Source organism: Aotus nancymaae, unplaced genomic scaffold (assembly GCF_030222135.1).
Source record: "Aotus nancymaae isolate 86718 unplaced genomic scaffold, 86718_ANA_hifiasm-v0.15.2.pri h1tg000540l, whole genome shotgun sequence".
Classification (NCBI taxonomy): domain Eukaryota; kingdom Metazoa; phylum Chordata; class Mammalia; order Primates; family Aotidae; genus Aotus; species Aotus nancymaae.
The window spans coordinates 90,439-105,871 of record NW_026988955.1 but is presented as its reverse complement, the minus strand read 5'-3'; the positions used below and the strand labels follow the sequence as shown (position 1 = coordinate 105,871).

Here is a 15,433-nt window from a genome sequence, read left to right as displayed (position 1 = left end):
AGAGGTAAGGGATAGCTACTTACAACTTTGTGATCCCTTTAGTTAACCTGCTCCTGTGGTGTTTGTGGCAGCCTACCTTGAACTGTGTCTCTTTGTGTGATGTCTCATCTCTGCTCAGCTGTAAACTTAAACGGCTACAGCATCAATGCCTTAGGTAGTGCGGGCATTCAATAAAGGTTTGTGAAATAAAGGAATGAATGAGAAAGGCCTAAAATATTACTGTAAGTTGCAGAACTTTAATATAAATAGCCATTCTGCTTTTGTGTGGTTTAGTTTTCAGTAAATGCTCTATTACAGAACAGTGTGGTATTTTTACTATTGGATTAAGTTCTGCCTACCTCTGCCACTCTGTCTTGGACAACCTGGGTTAGAGTTTCTTTGTTGGAAAATGGAAAAGATAAGACAACAGGGGTTCTCAAAGTTTAGTGTATGGAAGAATGAAATAAGGTGCTTGGTAACACTGTAGATGTCTGGGCTCTACCCTCTAAAATTCGCTGGGTCTGGGGTGGGGCTGACAGCCTTCATGTTCAGTACACCCCCAACGTGGTCCTAATATACGTGGTCCAGGGAGCATCTGTTGAGAACCATTGAAAAAGACAAGCTCTAAGGTTTCTCCAGCTGTGTTTTAAAAGGGTACTATGAGACATCTGTTTAGTTTATTCAAAAGATGTTTCGAAAGGTGTTCAGTTTATTTTTCCTATTGTGAGTTCAACATGGCAACAAATATAAATTATGAGCACATGCTGCATATTAATAGAAAAAGTATACTTTCAAGTTCTTTTAAAGGAGAGAATAATCACTAGGATATCCTTGTTTTAGTTGGGATACCCTAGTATAGCTTTCAGCCTAAAATCATTTTCCTGGGCATTTTTACCTTCTAAGAATTTCCATACTTGTCATAAGCATTTATTAATAGCGTTGTTAAGAGTGGATGTAAATTGTGATAATTTCACCACCAAATACACGAGACTGTCAAACCCTATGTAAATTTTGTCTATTCCTTTATAAACTTGAGGTGTAAATATTTTATTAATAAAACAAATCCACAAATTTTAAAAGATTTATAAAAATGTAACCATTCATTGAAATACAGTTCTTTTATCATTGCAGGTATTCTCTTTTCTTAAAGCCATAGCCTCATAATTAAAGCCAGAAATGGAAAAAGGAAACTCTTATTCAAAGCCCTCCTTTTTCTTCTTTGTCATTTGGTCATTCCATTAAATGGCCTTAATAGAATAAATGATCCTGAAATTAAAAGGAAAAAAGAAGGACACAAACCACTTAACTGCTGAAAAGTTGTTTGTGTGTGGAAGGAGGTAGGGAAATGGTTGCTGCGAGGAATGTAGGGGATTATACTTATCTGTTTTATAATTTTATGCCTCACTCATGATACAGAAAAAATTTAACCTCCAACTGAGGAGTAAATATAGGTTATTTGAGCAAGGATAAATAACATAGAGTGAGAAGGAACATAGAACATCATGCCACATTCCCTGCATTCCCTGTGCATTTCGCCGACTGCAGTCAACAAAGATCCAAGATGCTCACTTGCAAGCGTCCCAGGGCTGCAGGAAATGGACCCAGCATCACTGTAAGTCTCACAGCAAGCTGAGAGTTCAGAAGGAATCTTTTACTTTGATTCCAAATTCAATTTCTTTGACAGTAGTTGGAGGAAGCTGACAGATTTTCAGTGGGCTTCATGTTGTATAAAATCAAAAGTCTCGGCCGGGCGCGGTGGCTCAAGCCTGTAATCCCAGCACTTTGGGAGGCGGAGGTGGGTGGATCACGAGGTCAAGAGATCGAGACCATCCTGGTCAACATGGTGAAACCCCGTCTCTACTAATACAAAAAATTAGCTGGGAGTGGTGGTGCGTGCCTGTAATCCCAGCTACTGAGGAGGCTGAGGCAGGAGAATTGCCTGAACCCAGGAGGCGGAGGTTGCAGTGAGCCGAGATCGCACCATTGCACTCCAGCCTGGGTAACAAGAGCAAAACTCTGTCTCAAAAAAAAAAAAAAAAAGTGTTTGAAAATCCTTAATCAGGTTTGTAAATGGGGTTTAAGGAAATCTATTCTTTTAAAATTATAAACTAAACTTAACACACAATATTAATATTTGTGTTTAGAAATCAACACACAATATTTGCTATATTTGAAGATGTGAGGAATGGGTTTTTTGGCTGGGCATGGTGGCTGCCCCCTGTAATTCTAGTACTTTGGGAGGCCAAGGTGGGCAGATCAGTTGAGGTCAGGAATTCAAGACCAGCCTGGCCAACATGGTGAAACCTCATCTCTACTAAAAATATCGAAAGACCCCGGCATGGTGGCACATGCCTGTAGTCCCAGCTACTCAGGAGGCTGAGGCAGGAGAATCTCTTCAACCAGGGAGGCAGAGGTTGTAGTGAGGTGAGACGGCACCACTGCACTCCAGCCTGGGCAACAGATGGAGCCAGACTCCATCTCAAAAAAACAAAAACAAACAAACAAAAAGAACTTTTTTTTTAATTCGTAGATTTAAGAAGTTAAATGTTAATTCAAATACAAGCATTCCATCCTAAGCACAAAGTCGTCCCAGATATTATAAACTATTGTCATAAAGAAGCCTCCAGTTTCTTCATGCCCTTACTTCCTGTTTTAATTTTCTTAAAGCACTTACCACTGTCTGATGTTTTCCTGTGAACATATTTCTTTGATTACTCTCTGAAAGCCTCTGTCTCTAAGAGGGGATCTTGGTTATTTTAAATTATTTTTTAGAGATAAGATCTCACTCTGTCACACAGGCTGGAGAGCAATGGTGCAGTCTCAGCTCACTTCAACCTCTACCTCCCAGGCTCAAGAGATCCTCCCACCTCAGCCTCCCTAGTAGCTTGGACTGCAGGTATGCACTACCATGCTTTGCTAATTTGTGTATTTTTTGTAGAGATGGGGTTTTGCCATGTTGTCCAGGCTGGTCTTGTATTCATAAGCTCAAGGCAATCTGCCTGACTCAGTCTCCCAAAGTTCTAGGATTACAACCATGAGCCACTGCACCCAGAAGGGAACTTGTCTTGTCTGTCACTATATCCCCAGCACTTAGCCAACGTTTCCTATTTATTAGGTGTTTAACAGATTTTTGAATAAACAAGTGAACTGGGTCTAACTTCAAAACCCATCAGGCTCTCTTCTTCATGTCATAGGGCCTCCCAAACTTGCAAGTATTGAACTCTTTTTGTTTGCTTGTTTTTGGGGATGGAGTCTCACTCTGTCGCCCAGCTGGAGTGCAGTGATATGATCTCAGCTCACTGTAACCTCTGCCTTTCAGGTTCAAGCAATTCTCCTGCCTCAGCCTCTCACGTAGCTGGGATTACAGGTGTGTGGCACCATGCCCAGCTAATTTTTGTTTTTTGTTTTTTTTAGTAGAGATGGGGTTCCACCACATTGGCCAGGCTGGTCTCAAACTCCTGACCTCAAGTGATCTGCCTGCCTTGGCCACCCAAAGTGCTGGGATTACAGGCGTGAGCCACAGCACCTGGCCTGTTTGGTTTTCCTAAATAGAGAGTCTCGCCACGTTGCCTAGGGTGGTCTTGAACTCCTGGGCTCCAGTGATCCTCTACCTTGGCCACCCAAAGGGGTGGGATTACAGGTATGAGCCGCCATGCCTAGCCTGAACTTCTTTACTATTATAGCATAACAAATATTTAAACAAGAAAGAAAATAATGAGTTTGAGATGAACTTACTGCATTGGCATTTCCTCCAACTTGCATGCATCGCAACTGAAACCATGACCAGTTAGAATCCAACTCTGTAGATCTAAATGGAAAGAATATTACTAAACGTTAATACTTTTATCCCCAGGATCAAAATCAGTGAGCTTTTGAGAACAAGTTTTCCTTAAGCTTTAAGATACCAAAGAAGTCTAAGTTTGAGTCAACAAGGACCCACACTTTTGGGATGCTACCACACTTTTGGGATGCTAGGATTCCAGATTGGATGATGATTGGTGCAAGCAACCCCTGGCTCCTCTAATCCTTCCTGGAATGCAGGGCACAGGGACATGACAAGTGTCACCAGGCTGCTGGAACAACATCAACTCTTTGCCTCCCATCCTTGGTTGGATATGATTTAAAATTTGGTAATGTGTCTACTCAAAACAGATGCAATGTTTGGATGTTTTCAGGTTGGTGATCTATTTGTTCAGTTTGATCCTACCAGAAGCTTGGAGGATGCTCATTCTCTTATTACCAGGTAAAAGAGACCTACCCAACATCACCACCAGCAGGGAGAGGAGAAAACACAAGATTTCATGCTCCTGAAGTGAAAGCTACAAGCACTTCCTGCCCCTGCCACACCTTATGCCTGACTTATCTCCACTGTAAGATCAAATCAGAAACAAATAAAGGCAGGGACTATAGCCTCAACGATGCACATTCACCAAGGGGTTGACCATAAAGCAACAATGTTAGAATCTTCATACTGAATCCACATAAATGAGCAAAAAGCAGAGGCTGTCTGTTATTCAGTAATAGCTTCCCCATACTAACTGTAAAGGAATGTGGATATTTTAGAATGGGTATAGGCAGAATACCCTTTACAAAATGGGCAAAAAAGAAAGAAAAGAAAAGAAGCCTCAGGTTTACCAAAACTTTCTTTTGTGCTGCCCTTATATTTACTCCTTCCTTCCCTCTCTCCCTCCCTCCCTCACTCCCTTCCTTCTTTCCTTCCTTCCTTCCCTCCCTCCCTCCTTTCTCTTTCTCTCTCTCCTCTCTCTCCCTTTTCTCTTCTCTCTGTCTCCCTTTCTCTCTTTCTTTCTGAGACAGGGTGTCACTCCCTCACCCAGGAGTGGAGTGGTATGATCACAGCTCACTGAAGCCTCAACCAGCCTCAAGCAATCCTCCTGTCTCAGCCTCCCAAGTAGCTGGTAGCCACCATGCTTGGCCTTTTTTTCCCCCCAATAGATAAGGTCTTGTTATGTTGCCCAAGCTGGTCTACTACTCCTGGGCTCAAGCAATCCTCCCGCCTCAGCCTCTCAGTTTTGGGATCACAGATGTAAGCCACCATGCCCAGTCAACCTATCTTTTTTTTTTTTTTTTTTTTTGAGACTGAGTCTCACTCTGTTGTCCAGGCTGGAGTGCAGTGGCATGACTTCAGCTCATTGTAACCTCTACCTCCTGGATTCAAGCAATTCTCGTGCCTCAGCCTGCCAGGGTAGCTGGGATTAGAGGCGTGCAGAACCACACCAGGCTAATTTTTGTAATTTGAGTAAAGATGGGGTTTCACCATGTTGGCCAGGCTGGTCTCAAACTCCTGGCCTCAAGCAATACCCCCGCTTCAGTCTCCCAAAGTGCATACCATTGTTAATCGAGAGCTTGACTTATAGACAAGCTCAGTAACAACTTCCCAGCAGCCCTTTGTTTATAAGTTGCTTGATTACTTCTATAAGGTCATGAACAGTGTTGTCTTTCTACACTAACACATAAAAAGGTTCTCCTCTGGTGTCTACTGAGCTGGAGCCCAGATTCTGCTCTGGCCAGCATCAACGTGTTCTAGGGCTCACTATGTGCCAGGCTGTATGGGATTCTCTTGCTCGCTCCTGCCAACACCCTATACGGCAGGTCCTAGTATTCTCACCTCCACTTTCAAGAGAAGGAAGTAAGACATTTGGAGGTAAGGAACACACCCAGGGCCAGGAAGGGACAGCTCAGTTTTGGACCCCCACCATCCCAGCTCCAGCATCCTCAACCTCAGTCCTCACCTTGTCCTAATGCTGTCTCCTGCTCTGCCCAGGCTGAGTAAGCCTCCCCACAGGCCTCATCCCTCCAGGGCCTCAGGAGTAAAGTATTAGCTCCCAGCCTGGCAGCTAAGATGTTCCATAATATTACAAATCCTCTCCTTTCACCCTTATTTCTATTTATTTTCCTATACAAAATCTAGCTACAAAGTGAGGTGCTGTGGCCAGATGCTCTGTGCCTGCTTCCCTGGGGAGCTAGGCCAAGCACGGGCAGGCCAAAGGTTCCTGTGCATTGCACCTCATACAGCTAACACCAAGCCACCTGGCAGACCATGGCTGCCACATGCAGGCCTGCTGTTTGGGGGGTGGGCTCATCTCAAGGCCTGCCTTACACGAGCAAGTAGACATCTTGTGGTGCAATACCCCTGGACACAAGGGTGCTGGCGGGGAGTGAGGGAGGGAGGCAGAATAAAGCTCCTTGGAATGTCCCTGCCTATGTGTTTTTTGTGGGCCTGCATTAAACTGGACATGAGTTCATACTGCGGTCTTCTCCAGGCCTCTCTTCTCTCAGGTGTGACCTGTGGGTGAGATTGCTGGGCCATGGGAAGGTGTATGGTCACTTTAGTCCTACCTGCTTGCTGCTCCTGGAATTTCCCCGGGGGTGGTGGGGAGCTGGGTCATTACCAACTGAGGGAAACGCCAGCCTGGTACAGAGCACAACTCTGTCTCTGTCTTGGGGTGGTATGTATACACGTGTGTGTGTGCGCGTGTGCACGCGTGCACTAAACCTTCATGCTTAGAATACCGTCAGACACACAGAGAAGCTGGGAGAAGGTTGCTGAGTTCCCACACACCCTACACTAGGCTATCCCTATTACCTACATCTGCCATTAGCATTGAGTATCTGTCGCAGTTAGTGGACTGATACGGATACCCTCGTATGAACTGAAGTCTCTGCTTTATTAACATTTCCCCTGTTTTTGCCCTAATGTCCTTTTGTGTTCCAGAATCCCACCCGGACGCCACATCACATTCAGCTGCCATGTGTTTCCAGGCCCCCATGGCTCTGGCAGTTTCTCAGACTTTCCTCGGTTTTGAGAACCTTGACAGTTTGAGGGGTACTGATCGGGTATTTTGTAGAGTCTCCCCGGATTGGAACGTGTTTGGGGTTGTGGGTTTGGGGAGGAGATCACAGAGGCAAATGCCCTCCGCTCACATCATACCACGGGCAAGCAAGTCTTACCTCGGGCTGCTGGGACAAAATACCACAGGCTGGGAGGCTCATAAACCAGTTATTCCTCAGAGTTTTGGAGGCTGGAAGGTCAAGACCGAGGACACGCTGTCTGAGCTGGTGCCGTCCAGCTGTGTCCTCACAGGGTGGAGGGGTGAGGGGCCTGCTGGGGTCTCCTTTACAAGGCCACTCATCCTCATCCCACTAAGAAGAGCTCCACCCTCATGACTGAATCACCTTCCAGCCTTCCAAAGTCCCCACCTCCTAAATCAGCACCATGGGGGTTAGGCTGCATATGTGAATTGTGGGGGCCATAAACACTGGGACAGTGGCAGGGGTGAGCTATCCACATGATGGATGGCTGACTGATGTTGGATTTGGTCCTCAGGATGAGGTTGCGTCTGCGTGTTGTTTCTGCCTATAAGCTGCCCCACCCCATTCCCATTTTATATTCCTTGGAAGGAAATCACCATGTGCAGCCAGCACTTGAGGGGTGGGGGGTTATGCTCCATTTCCTTGAGGTAGCATATCTATGTAAATTATTTAGAATTTAGGGACATGGGAGCCTTGCCTATTGTTCTTCATTTATTCAACAGTTTATTTACATCGGTGTGGACTCATGCATATTTATTTTGTACTTTGGGTTATAATCCACTACTACATTATTTATTACAGTTTGCTGAAATGGTTCCATTCTGGCCACAGGGAGCTTTCAGTTGGCTTCTGTGCCCCTGGGACACAGCCTGTCATCGGGATTTGTGGGGCACGTCCTTACTTTCCAGCACAAGGAGATGCTCCAGCCTCATCTAGCCTATTTCCTGCCCCAGCCCAAGACGCAGCCATTTCTCCCAGGAGCTCTGGCTCCTTTAGAGTTGAAGAATGGCAGAAACCAAGATCAGGGTGCTAGGTGTGCTCACGGCTACTGGGGTGTCATTGCTTCTAGGCCCTCTCAGCCGACAGAGCAAGGAAATGGCTGTGCATCAAAGAAGTCGCGTATGGATACATGTAAACATCTCTATGTGTATCCATCTACGTTTGCATTAAACTAGACCTGAGTTCCTACCAACGTCTCCTCCACTAACCCATGCCCACATGGATCCTTCCAGCCTCCTCCTCTTGCTTATCTGTGAACTTCCTCTCTAGCACTGAGAAAAAGGCTCCCACCATCAGCGTCCACTCACTTAACTGTGCGATTCCAGAATATACAAATAGGGGCTTCCTATTTGTTAAGCCACACTCCTGCCGGAAGCAACTCTTCTCCAGTTTCTTTTGAGGGACTTCTTTCACTTAGTGCTATGCATGTAGGATGTATCCATGTCTTTGTGCAGCTTGATAACTATTCTGTTTATTGCTGAATCATATTCCATCACATGAAGTGTTCGTTTCTTTAGCCACTCACCTACTAAAGGGCATCTTCGTCGCTTCCAGTTTTGGGTGAGTGTAAATAAAGCTGCTCACAACATCTGGATGCAGTTTTTTTGTATGGACATACATTTTCACATCAGTTGGGTAAATAGCCATGGCATGATTGCTGGAGACTAGGTGAGACCGTGCCTAGCTTTGTAAGAAGTCTCTACACTGTTCACTGTGGCTGCAGGAACAACCTCCTCTTCCCTCACTTGGTCACATGCACGAACAGGAGAACAAATTGTGTCTCTGAAGGGGAGGGAATCAGGTCTCAGGCCCTTGTCAGGGAAGTTTATGGCCACAGCACTAATGCTGCTGGTGGGGATTTGGTTGTAGAAGATGGTTGGAGCGATTGCATGACCTTTGGTTGAGATCTTCATTTACAATTACAGAAACCACCCCTACCTCCCGCGTTTAAAGGATGCTAGCCAATGGCTGTCACATGATCCAGGGCTGGCCATGTGTAGCGTGTGTCCTAGGGGAAGGAGGGCGACTTGGGTCCCTCACCCTCTGCAGGAAGGAGGGTGGCCTGGGTCCTTTACCTTCTGCGGGAAGGAGGGCAGCCTGGTTCCTTACCCTCTGTGGGAAGGAGGGCAGCCTGGGTCCCTCACCCTCTGTGGGAAGGAGGGTGGCCTGGGTCCCTCACACTCTGTGGGAAGGAGTGCGGCCTGGGTCTACCCTCTGTAGGCCAGCTGTACCTGGCCCTCCATGGTGAGGATTCTCAGGGTGCAAACAGCAGAGCAAACAGTGCAAGACCAGCCTCCAAGCCAGGTCACTCTGGAGGTCCTGGTAGTGCAGAAGAGAAGTGTGGTTGGCAGAGTTTCAGGGTGGCCTCCAAGTTCCCCTCCTAACTCTGCGGTATAATCCTTTCCCTCGAGTGTGGATGATGGATAGGTTCTGTTCTGTGGCAAATGGTGTGGGAGTCACTCCCATGACTATAAAATGTTACTTAAGATTCCTCCGTGGTGCAAAGAGGGAGCCTCCCAGCCGGCATGGAGGGAAGGAGGGACCCTGGTTGCTAATTGTCTTTGGAGGTGTCCTGGGGGACCTCAGTCCTACAACCTCAGTAACTGACTTCCACAAACACTCTCGAGTGAGCCTGAAAGCAGACCTGGAGTACAGATGAGAGGACAGCCTGACAGCAGGATGCAGCCTGTGAGACCCGGGCAGGGCACCCACCTCCCCTCTGCATAGAGCTCTGATCCATGGTCTCGCTGCTTTCGGCCGTGGGGTCCCCGGGAATCTGGAGGGGCCATGGGGCCGAGGGTGCGGCCTGTGGGCGGACGGAGGCCGAAGCTGCCCGGGAGAGGACGAGGAGGAGCCGGAAGACGCAGATGAGGACGCAGAGGAGGATCTGCTGCAGAGGGAGCCTCTGCTGCCGGCGGGGACCCAGCGCTTGTGTCTGGTTCACCCCGATGTCAAGTGGGGCCCTGGGAAGCTGCACATGAAGTGAGGTGAACACAGCGGGGGTTGCAGGGGAGAAACAGGAGCTGGCACTCTGCGGGAGGGCCCCTGCAGGGAGGGTCTCATTGGTGGAGACTCAGGGGCTGGGCGCTGAGGGGACAATCTCATAGGTGGAGATTCAGGGGCGGGGCTCTGATGGAAGACACTCAGGTGGAGACGCAGGGGCGGGGGCTCTGAGGGGAAGATCACAAGTGGTGTAGTGGGCGAGGCTTCAAGGGGCGATGCTCTGAGGAGAGGATCTGATGGGTGGAGATGCAAGAGCATGGCTCTGAAGGGGCGGGGCTCTGAGGGGAGGATTTCGTAGGTGGAGGTGCATGGGCGGGGCTTTGGGGTGAGGAGCCTATGGGGTGAAAAGGGCTGGGGCGGAGCTTATGGGGAGAAGCCCCTGGGGTGAGGTGGGGTGGGGTGGGGTGGGCCGGGCCAGGCCGGGCCGTGTCTTGGTGATGAGACCCCGTTTTGCTTGCCCTGGGTTCAAGGTAGGCACAGTGTTTTTGGGGTCAGGGAAGGGAGGGTGTCTAGCAGACCATCTGTGTCCAGTCCCCTGCCCCACTCCCCAGGAGGAAATCCAAATCCCTAAGTCACTGCAGGTGCCAGAGTCTCAAGACTGTTGACATCTCCCTTGGAAGCCCCTGTAGCCGAAGAGCGGTTCTCCTTCAAGGGTGTTTTCCAAAATGGGCAACTCTTGGGACAGTGGAAGCCCCAAACTGCTCAGAACGGCACCCAGACCTCCTGCATTTCCTCCTCCTAACCCTGCCTGTGGTTCCTGAGTTATCCCTGAGCACCCCTAGCTCCCTAGTTCCCTGCTGTGTCCACCTGGACCCCAAATCCTATATAAGGCAGGTTGGGGAGTCCTCATGTCCCATGGTGGCTCCAGCATCCTTCCCTGGCCAGATTCCTACTTAGAGGCCCTACGGTCAAGGCCAGGAGAAGGACACGCCGGGCAGGTGTGGTTGGGGCCCTGGATCTACCCCAAAAGGAAGTGTCCCTCAAGGTGGCCCTTGTGTCCCCAGAGCTGAGTGACAGGTAGCAAAGGCCACAGTACTGGTGCACATTCTGGACGGCTGGTCCATGGTGCAGACGATGGTCGTGTCCACCAGAACGCCAGAGAAGAAGCTTGTCTTTGGCAGAGGGAACTTTGAGCACCTGACAGGTGAGTCCGTCCACACCTGCTCCCTCCCCAAACCTCCTTTCCCATCTGTTGCTCCCGAGAACATTCAACCCAGACGCGTGGAAGGACAGGGGTCTCGCTGGGCCAGAGGGGAAGCGGCCCCATGAGTGGGTGGTCCAGGTGAGCTGGGAGCCCACATAAATAGGAGCTGGAGGGATGGGAGGCTGGACCTGTGTCCCTCCTCCATGCACTCTCTTAGCGTGGGGTCCTGTGTGGGGGCCCTTGTGCTTCCAAGTTTTTGACCATCCGGCTTACAGTGCAGAGTGGGTAAGACCCTACTAACTGCTACTACTACTGCTAACTAACTTACTAACTAGCCGAGGTGGGAGTCTGCTTCCGTGCCTGACTCAGAGGCATCTCATCGGGGCTGGGATGTGTTCACCATGTTTCTGTGTGTGTCTGGCCCACCATGTGTTCACCGTGTATGTGTGTCCCCACTGGGATGTGTCCACCGGGACTCTGTGTCTGTCCCTGTCACGATGTTTTCACTCTGTGTGTGTGTGTGTGTGTGCATGCGTGTGTATACATGTGTCTGTCCCTGTCGGGATGTGTTCACCGTGTGTGTGTGTGTCCCCACAGGGAGGTGTTCACCATGTGTGTGTGTCCTCACTGCAATGTGTCCTCCGTGTGTGTGTGTCTCCCCACAGGGATGTGTTCACCGTGTGTGTCTGTCTCCCCACAGGGAGGTGTTCACCATGTGTGTGTGCCCCCACTGCAATGTGTCCTCCGTGTGTGTGTCTCCCCACAGGGATGTGTTCACCCTGTGTGTGTGTGCGCGTCCCCACTGCAATGTGTCCACAGTGTGTGTGTGTGGGGTGTCTCCCCCACGGGGATGTGTTCACTGTGTGAGTGTGTGTGTCCCAACTGGGATGTGTTCACCTTGTGTGTGTGTCCCCACTGGGATGTGTTCACCATGTGTCTCTGTCCATGTCACAATGTGTTCACTGTGTGAGGGGTGTGTGGGTGTCCCCACTGGGATATGTTCCCCATGTATGTGTGTGTGTCCCAACTGGAATGTGTTCCCCGTGTGTGTGTGAGTCTCCACACTGGGATGTGTTCACCATGTGTTTGTGTCTGTCCATGTCACGATGTGTTCACTGTGTGTGTGTGTCCCAACTGCGATGTGTTCCCCGTGTGTGTGTATGTGTGTGTCTCCACTGGGATGCATTTACCATGCGTGCGTGTGTGATGTGTGTGTCCCTGTTGGGATGTGTTTACCTTGTGTGTGTGTGTCTCCACCAGGATGTGTTCACCGTGTACACGTCTGTGTACATGAAACACACACCCCTAGAGACATCCCTCCAATGCTGATTTCCTGGATCCTGGGTCTGGTGCTCAGGTCAGGGATGTCTGTGAACCGTGCCCTCCACGGCGCACCCCACAAAGGGCCTCGTGGCTCATCCCGCAGTCCACAGGTCTGGACGGATGGCCACTGACGAGACCCCCTTTCCTTTAGAGAGGATCTGACAATCTCCGGACATCACATGCGTCTTCCTGAATGTGGAGAGGATGGCTGCCCCAACCAAGGTATCCCAGAATGTGGCTTTGCTTTGTTTGCTCCCACGCTCCACGCGGTGAACGAGTGGATGCTAGAGCGTCCCGCCAGGCAGGGGCCAGATGGGGTGATAGTGGCTTTAAGGCGTGATGGAATGTCCTCCTCCCTGTGAGGCTGGCCACTAGGGCCTGGCCTTCCCCTCTGGCTTCTCATTTGCTCTCCTTTTCTTTTCTTTTCTTTTTTTTTTGACAGAATCTGACTCTGTCACTCAAGCTGGAGGGCAGTGTCACCATGATCTCGGCCCACTTCAACCTCTACCTCCCAGGTTCAAGCAATTCAGCTGCCTCAGCCTCCTGAGTAGTTGGGATGACAGGTGCCCACCAACACACCCAGCTAATTTTTGTATTTTTAGTAGAGACAGGTTTTCAGTATTTTGGCCAGGCTGGTCTCGAAGTCCTGACCTCAGGTGATCCACCTGCCTTGGCCTCCCAAAGTGCTGGGGTTGCAGGTGTGAGTCGCCAGGCCCAGCTCACTCTCTCCTTCTCTAGAAAGAACTGGAAGCCGCCTCGGGCGTGGAGGTGTTTGACTGCTTTACCATCATCCTGCACATTTTCCGCTGCAACGCCTGCATGAAGGAGGCCTGGCTGCACATGGCCCTGGCAGAGATCCCACTCCTCAGGTACCTCGGGACGCCCAGGCCAACCATCACGCCCACCCCGCAGCCCCTCCATTCTGTACTCACGTGTTTGGTGGTTCTGGGGGTATATGAGAGTAAGAAAAGCACTGTGGGAGCACTCTCTCCCCACCCCACCCCACTCCCCACTAGGTAGGTCCCCTCGGCCTGGGATACTCCTCACTCACAATGCATGAGCTACACACCCAGTGGGACCCCAACACCAGCTCCTCCCTTCTGCCCAGAGGCCCCACTAATTCACAGGTTCTGGGCTTTAGGATGTGGACCGATCTTTCTGGGGGCTACTCTTGACAATCCACTACAGTTGTATCCACTTCTCTCTGGAGGCTCCTTCCTGCCTCTCCCAGCTCCTGGGGGCGCCAGGTGTCCCTGGCTTGTGGCCGCATCACTCCAGTGTCCGCCTCCAAATCCACGTAGGCTCCTCCTCTTTGTCTGAGTCTCCCCTTCTGTCTCCTAGAAGGACATTTGTCATTGGATTTAAGACTTTCCCTAATCCAGCGTGACCTCATCTCAAGATCCTTAACTAATTTCATTTGCAGAGACCTTATTTCTAAATAACGTCCCATTCACAGGTCCTGGGGAACAAGACATAAACATCTATTTGGGGCATCACTATTTAACCCAGTAAAATGGAATCATCCAGTTACCTCCAGAAGCTCTCGGGGAGGATCCTTCCTGCCTCTCCCAGCTCCGGGGGGTGCCAGGTGTCCCTGGCTTGTGGCCACATCACGCCAGTCTCTGCCTCCGTCTCCACGTGGACTTCTCCTCTGTGTCTGTCTACAATTTTTTTTTTTTTTGAGACAGAGTCTTGCCCAGTCACCCAGGCTGCAGTGCAGTGGCTGGATCTCAGCTCAGCACAACCTCCACCTCCCAGATTCAAGCGATTCTCCTGCCTCAGCCTCCCAGGTAGCTGGAACTACAGGTGCCCACAACCAAGCCCAGCTAGTTTTTTTATATTTTAGTAGAGACGAGGTTTCACCATGTTGGCCAGGATATTTTGATCTCCTTGGCCAGGATGGTTTGATCTCCTGACCTCATGATCCACCTGCCTTGGCCTCCCAAGGTGCTGGGATTACAGGTGCGTGCCACTGCGCCCGGCCCTCCCCTTCTGTCTCCTAGAAGGACACCTGTCATTGGATTTAAGACTTACCCTAATCCAGGGTGACCTCATCTCAAGATCCTTAACTAATTACATTTGCAGACACCTTATTTCTAAATAACGTCCCATTCACAGGTCGTGCGAAACAAGACATAAACCTCTATTTTGGGCATCACTATTTAACCCATTAAAATGGAATCATCCAGTTCCCTCCAGAAGCTCTCGGGGAGGACCCTTCCTGCTTCTCCCAGCTTCTGGGGTCTCCAGGTGTCCTGGGCTTGCAGCCTCCTTCACCTTCACCTCGACCTCTGCTGGGAGGGAGAGAGCTTCCCTGCAGAGTGAACCCCTCCTGTTCCCATGCCAGGTCGAACCTGAAAAGGAACATTGACCCCCTGCCCTCGTGTGAACTGCTGACCGCTGGCACACAGGCTGACGCAGGGAGAATGGTTGAACCCAGGAGGCAGAGGTTGCTGCCCCAGCCCGTGTCTCGTGGGCAGCTCACTCCTGGTGACCCTGCTTTCCACAAACATCTCCTTTCCCTGCATGTGCTCAAGCCACATGGGGAGATGCCCCCTCTCCTCATCTGAACCTCAGCAGTGACACTCAGGACAGCAGGAGCTTCCCCAGGCTGTGCGCCACGGGTGGCTGACTCTGGGACCCCTGCTTTCTGCCGGCCTGTGGCCCTGAGGCTGAGCGGACTCTGTGGCCTCCCCACCCTTGCAGCTACCACCCCACGGAACCGAACGTCGTGCCCATGTCTGCCCTGCTGGGGCACGGACTCCAGGAGCTGAAGGCTGAGCTCAATGCAGCAGTGTTGAAGGCCACGGGGAGACAGGTCCTCCCCCTCCGTGTCCGGCTGGCCGGGGGCCCAGCTCAGGTGAGCGGCAGCCTCCTGGCGTGGGAGAGGGGATGGTGTTCTGGTGGCCTGTCTCTGGCTCAGAAAGGGCTCCTTTAGGGTGCAGAAGGACCTGTGGAGTCCCCAAAAGCTTTACGATGCAGAGACAAGGTGAGAAATTTCTGAATGAGTTCGCAGCAAATGTGTACTGTGGAGTCAGTGTGCATACAACAGGCGCCTAATCTGTACTCACCGACGCTCAAACGCTATAGGACTCCCTACCAATAAGAAAGCAGGCTCCAGCTGGATACGGTGGCTTACGCCTGTCATCCCAA

At 50.3% G+C, this 15,433-nt stretch overlaps 1 long non-coding RNA gene across 1 annotated transcript; it reads left to right on the top strand.

Moving 5' to 3' along the window:
- The first annotated feature begins 10,750 nt into the window (after nucleotides 1-10,750).
- Nucleotides 10,751-12,502, top strand: LOC135273241 (uncharacterized). Its single transcript, XR_010341039.1, has 2 exons — nucleotides 10,751-10,957; nucleotides 12,432-12,502. It is a non-coding gene; the product is annotated as an uncharacterized LOC135273241 (long non-coding RNA).
- The last annotated feature ends 2,931 nt before the right edge of the window (nucleotides 12,503-15,433 follow it).